Below are 6,122 nucleotides of genomic sequence, written 5' to 3' on the forward strand. Positions count from 1 at the left end.
GAGCCCCCCATCCTGCCATTGTTCTACTAGATCTGGATTAAACTTTAATGAGCAGTCTTTTTACACATGCTGTGACTGGGTCCTCTGGGTCTTCTGCAGATCTCAGACTGAAGATGGACCCAAAATACCTGTATTAAGCTGCAGATTCTGGAAACTCTTTTTCCCAGAGTTGGAGCCCTCAGAGCCTGTCCTTCCTTGCTCTTCACCAGCATCTCCAGCCCCTGGTCTGAGTGCCTGTTGAGTCATCCCCAGCAGATATTCTGATGGTTTGAATTCCTAGGTCTCCATGAGAACCACTTTATTCTATCATGGAGGGAAGCGTGGTCGAGAGAGGTTGTGACTTCTCCGGGCCACTCGGAGAGTTAAGTGGCCATGCTTGACTCCTAGTCCAGTGCTCTTTCTACTGAAACAAGCTGCTTTTAGCTCACAAGAGAAGTCCAGTTCTAAACCAGGAGTTTACAAATTTTTTCTGTAAAGGGTCTGATAGTAAATATCTTAGGCTTTGTGGATCGAGGCAAAATTGAGGATTTCATGTAGGTATTTTTATAACAATGGAGAAAACAACTTTCCACAAACTTCTTATTGACGAAACTCAAAATATAATAATATATAATATTAAGTATAACAATTTTAATATATATACAACCATAGATACAGAAATGAGTGACTGTGGCTGTGTCCCGATAAAACTTCACTTATGGACACTGAAACTTGAATTTCATGTAATTTTCACATCATGTATTATTCTCCATTAGATTTTTTTTCAATCATTTAAAATTGTAAGAACCATTCTCAGCTTGCAGGCTTTACAAAAACAGCTGGCAGGTGGAATTTGGCCCATAGGCCAGAGTCTTCGAACCCATTTTCTAAGTCAAAATCTGCAAACTGGGGCCCATTGGCCAGTCCAGGCCACGTATGCGTTTTGTTTGATTTTTAACAACTGTTTTACTTGAATCAGTGGCCCAATGCTTTTGTTTTCTAATTTTTTAATTGCATTACCTTTTTTTCTAATTACAAAAGTAATATATACCTACTGTGAAATAATTTGGAATGTTAACGTCTCCACATGTATTCTTTCAGCCTGTGTCTATGCATGGTGACTTTTTAAATAGTTGAGATAACACTTTGTAGACATTTTGTATCTTCTTCAGTTAATATATCCTTTTAAAGCCTTCAGTAACATAATCTTTTAAAATTTTACTGTGAAACTCTTAGACACATGTAGAATACGGAGAGACTGGTTGAATGAATGAACCCCCATGTAGCCATGGCCCGGCTTCAACAGTTCTCAGCGGCTTGTCAGTCTTGTTTCAAGGACGTCACTCCTGTATTATTTTGAAGCAAATCCCAGACATCATATCATTTTATCTCTAAATATTTTACTATGATTCTCTAAAAGATAAAGATATTAAGAGAAAGCCCTTTTTCTAAGTAAATAAATGCTGAAGTATTTAGGGGTAAAAGAGAATGATGCCTGCAACTTACAATTGGTTCAGGAAAAAAATAATAGATAGATAGTATGGGCAGAATGTATTCAGGAGTTTTTCTTGGTTCTATTCTGTAACTTTTCAGAAATTTAAAATATTCTAAATAAGAAGTTTTAAAACTGTGAATTACTAAAAAAAATACATTTTAAAAATGTGGATTACTAAGGAACATAACCACAGTATCATTATTATATCAAAAGATAACAATAATTCTTTAATAACATCAAATATCATAGCATTTGTCTTAATTTGACCTAATTTGTCCAATTAAGTCACTCTTTTTGTTTTAAAGATTGGCACCTGAGCTAACTGTTGCCAATCTTTTTTTTTCTGCTTTTTCTCCCCAAATCCCCCCAGTACATAGTTGTATATTTTAGTGGTGGGTAAATTAAGTCATTCTTAAAAAAACTAGTTGTTCAAAGCACAATTCCAAATAAGGTCCTTACAGTGCAACTAATATTCCCTTAAATTTCCTTTAATCTATAGGTTTCCCCTCCTGTCTCTTTCTTTTGTCTCTCCTATTGCTATAAAAAATTTGTTGAAGAAACAGTTTGTTTGACCCGCGGAGTTTCCCATAATCTGAAATTTGATGTTTGCATTCCTTGGTGCTGTGTTACGTGTTCTTCTGTCTCAAAGATTTCCTGTAAAATGGTAGTTACAGCTAGAGACTTGATCAGTTTCAGACTCTTTTTAGTAGTCAACAGTTCATAGATTTTATATAAAAATCCTGATTTTGGCTTCATTGGAAAATTCTGCCCACCTGGAATTCCCACCTGGCAAGAAGTGGTGTGGGGCTGGCACTGCCACTCCCCATTTACGTGGGACGTGAATTATCGCAGAGGCCCCAGTTCACACTCCTTCCTGCCTGGCTCCCAGGGCATGGGGCGGCAACACCCCTGTTCTAAACACTGCCTTTTCTGGGGCTTTGGCAGACTTCTCAACACAACACCATCTAAGCCCTTTCAGGAATGTGGTAGAGATTAGAGAAAATGATTTGGACAATGACTTTCTTAAAATGCTTGAAAGGAAAGAGACAAGCAGCCATCTGAGGGGAGGCCAAGTGATAGAATTTGGAGAGTGCCCAGGATGAGGGAAAGAGAGAAGAAAAGTCAAACAATAAATTAAATTAAGAGAGCGCTGCAAATATGGGAGGCAGGGTGAGTTCTAGATTCCTAACCCCTGATGGGAAACAAAGGAAGCTGGTGGGTTGAAAAGAGACGACACTTTAGTCTCTTTATCTACACATGGTCCCCGACTTAACAGTGATTCAACTTACCATGTTTCGACTTTACGATGGTGTGAAAGCAATATCCGTTGAGTAGCAACCGAACTTCGAATTCTGAATTTTGATCTTTTCCTGGGCTAGTGATATTCCGTACGACACTCTGTCGAGATGCTGGGCAGCGGCAGCGCCCCACGATCTGAAGGGTGAACAACAGAGACACGTCCACCCCTGCTGTTTGTCACTTTCAGTACAGTGTTCAGTAAATTACATGAGATACGCAACACTGTATGATAAAACAGGCTCTGTGTGGGATGACTTTGCCCAACTGTGGGCTCCTGTGAGTGTTCTGAGCACGTTTAGGGTAGGCTGGGCAGAGCTATGGTGTTCAGTAGGTTCGGTGTATGGAATGCATTTTCAGTTTACAATATTTTCAACTTACGATGGGCTTATCAGGATGTAACCCCATCATAAGTCAAAGAAGATAATATTGAAACTTTATGATAATACTGAAACCTTTAAAAAGAAAGAGAAGGGGGGCAGTAAACGTTAACTTGCCGGTAGTCCTAAATCAGAAAGCAAAAGCAGGCTGTTGGAGCATAGCAGAAATCATGTGGGGACTGAATGAAATGAGGTAGAAAACGAGGAAAGGCTCCTAGAAAAGGCCACTGAAAAAGGCTCAGGGCCGTGCTGCAGAGATGTTGAAGGAACGGTAGAAATTTAAGAGAGGAGAGAATCTTGAAAGTCTTAGGCTGTTTTTTCTTATTTGTAAACGTATTGAAGTGAAAAGTATTACAAAGATATAAAAAATATATAACAGTTAGTTGTTTTGAAAAGAGTAAACCTTTATAGAAAAGAATAAAATTATGACAAGTTGGGATGTTCCTGGAAATTTCCAGATAGTTCCCCATACTCAGAAAAATGATTAAGAGAGAGAATCTGCCACTGGTTATGAGGAAGGGTGGAAAATTTTGAAGGACGGGCTGATTATGTAAGTTTTAGGCTGTGGAGTTTAAAACTGTTGCCATGATATTTTAGTTATTAATAACAATTTGGGGAAATCTACTCGCTTCTGGAGAAACATTTGGCTCTAATGAGAAAGAAATGCCACTGTTTGTGAATTCCCAAGTGGATGTAAGGAGCCATTCACTTGCTAAGCCTCTTAGGAACGCCAGAGCCGATTTCACCCTTAACAAGCTGTTGACAGCGTCTGATCAAGGTACCACCTGGAACACGTTAGCAGCACAGAAAGTGGACTGTGGAGTCAGACCTGTGTTTAAATCCCTTTATGTCACTCACCATGAGACCCTGGCAGCTTACCCATGGAAAATTTCTAGGGTGTAAACGTTGCTTCTACACACCGATTCTCACCACTTGGATGGTAGGAACCCAGAGCTCTGCATACTTGACTTCCGGCACTAACAGCCACAAAAGCTCACACTTACAGAGTGCTTACTGTGTATGTGCCAGGCAGTACTGTAGATGCTTCACGTGTATTATTCCATTTAATTATCAAAAAGTCCTATGAGGTAAGCATAATATTAAAATTAGCCCCATTTTACAGAGGAGGAAGATGAGGCTCAGGGAGCTTAAGGAGCTTGCCTAAAGTTACACAGTGAGTGGCCTTGCAAGGGACAAAGCTAGGCTTCCAACCCAGGCAGGCAGAATCCAAAGGGCAAATTGCCTTGCTCTCTCCCTTCTCGCCTTCTAGTCCTGGGGAAACACAGAGAGCAGTGCCTCACAAGGGCACTTCCCAGCCTGGGGTTCCTAATTCGTGTGCCTCGGGTTTCTTGGAGGTCCCCAAATGATTTTCACAGTTTCCAAAAGCCTCAGTGGAAACCCACAAGGTTGCAATCAGACCACAGGTTTCTTTAGGTTGGAATCCGTGATTAACAGCGGGTTAGCTCAGGCTTTATAGGCGCTCTGGCTGGTGGTTACATATACAAAAACACTGCAGGCTGGGTGTTTTTTTAAGTGGGAAGATGAATCGTTAGTTAATAAATGCAGTTTTGTGGAATAGATCTTTCTTAACATGTGGCCCATGGAGAGAGAAGAAAGGGTGCTTGGCCTTCAGGTCGGGGGAGCTGCTAGTTGTGTGCACGTGTGTTTGCACGTTGCCCAACCTGCCAGCCTTCAGAACACTGCCTTTATTTTTAAATTACAGGAGTCTTTAACTGGACTTTGAGTCTATATCGTTTTCCTTGATTATTTAAAATGTTTTACTGGCTTTGTATTTAATATCGGAATCTACTTTACTCATCAAAACGACCACATTCTTAAAACATGGTCCGGCACTGGGGTGCAGAATTGCAAACAGCGTATTCCAAGCTAAAAACAGGATGTAAGTCTAGCAAAGAACAGATTTTTTTTTGTCCTTTTAAGCTCTAACCTAGGAGTGAATCTTTCCTAAAGAAAATTTAAAGTAAGACTCAGACTACCAAAACACAGGAAACGTGGATATTTTTTTAAGAAACGAGCAAACAAAACCTGTGCGTCAGTGCGCTAGGCTGTGAGCTCCACAAGGCGAGTCTGTGGCAGGCCTCAGCGAATACTTTCTCAATGAGCAGTAGTGAATCTTGGAAAAAGCTTTAGCAAGCAGGCAGTGCCCTTTGTTTAAGGAAGGGGACTGGGTCTTTGGCGGAACTAGCTTTTGTAACACTTTGGGAAAATCAGCCTAGGCTTCTCCTGACAGCCATGGGAAGGCGCAGGTGACACCCTATTCCTGAGAATTTGATTGCATTAAAACTGCACTTGACTTTCTCCAAATCCTGCCTCTCAAACGTGCAGGGTTTGGATGCTGTCAGGGACCTGGATCCGGAACCCAGGGCCCGGTGCGCGGAGCCAGGCCTTGTTCTGGTGGTGACGAGCCTCTGTGGCCGTAGACCCTCACTGGGTTGTCCTCCCTCGGGTTCTGAATCGTGTTCTCCCCCAAGGAGGAGGCGGCGGAGGCCGCTGCCCTTTGAGGGCGCCTGGGGCCTGGCGGGCCGTCGTGGGTGCCCGGCGCGCCCAGGACCGGCCTGGGGCCCGGAGGCCGTCGTGGGTCCCGGGCGCACCGAGGTCTGGCGCGGGCCGGGAGGCCGTCGTGGGTCCCCCGCCCGGGCCGCCGCTGCGCTCCCGCGGCCCGGTCCCGCGGCTGAGGGTCGGGCCGACCTCTTCCCGGGCGGGCCGCGGCCTCTCCCCGCGCCGGGGGCGGGCCGGCAGAGCCGAGCCGCCGGCGTCCATTTTCTGGGCGGTGCTGTGCGGCGCGGCGGCCGGACTCGCGGGTCCGGAAGCGCCATGGACCCCCGGGGAGGCGCGCCGGCGGCGGAGGAGCCGAGCCTGTAAGTGCCCTTCGCGGGGCGGCGCGCGGGCCGGGGGCGAGGCGCGGCCGCCTGACCCCCTGCCCGGGAGGGGCCCCGCAGCCCGGCCGCGAC

At 44.4% G+C, this 6,122-nt stretch overlaps 1 protein-coding gene across 2 annotated transcripts in view; it reads left to right on the plus strand.

Moving 5' to 3' along the window:
- Positions 1-6,122, plus strand: part of ZBTB38 (zinc finger and BTB domain containing 38) — a 76,724-nt gene that overhangs the window by 25,424 nt on the left and 45,178 nt on the right. Inside the window, exon 1 of one of the 2 annotated variants that reach the window (XM_046660982.1) lies at positions 5,881-6,029. The exons of the other annotated variant lie outside the window; for it this stretch is intronic. The gene's annotated coding sequence lies outside the window, so the exon portion shown is untranslated. Of the gene's footprint in view, positions 1-5,880; positions 6,030-6,122 lie in introns of those variants that run through there. 2 annotated transcript variants of the gene reach the window in all.

This window comes from Equus quagga, chromosome 1, assembly GCF_021613505.1.
Source record: "Equus quagga isolate Etosha38 chromosome 1, UCLA_HA_Equagga_1.0, whole genome shotgun sequence".
Taxonomy (NCBI): Eukaryota; Metazoa; Chordata; class Mammalia; order Perissodactyla; family Equidae; genus Equus; species Equus quagga.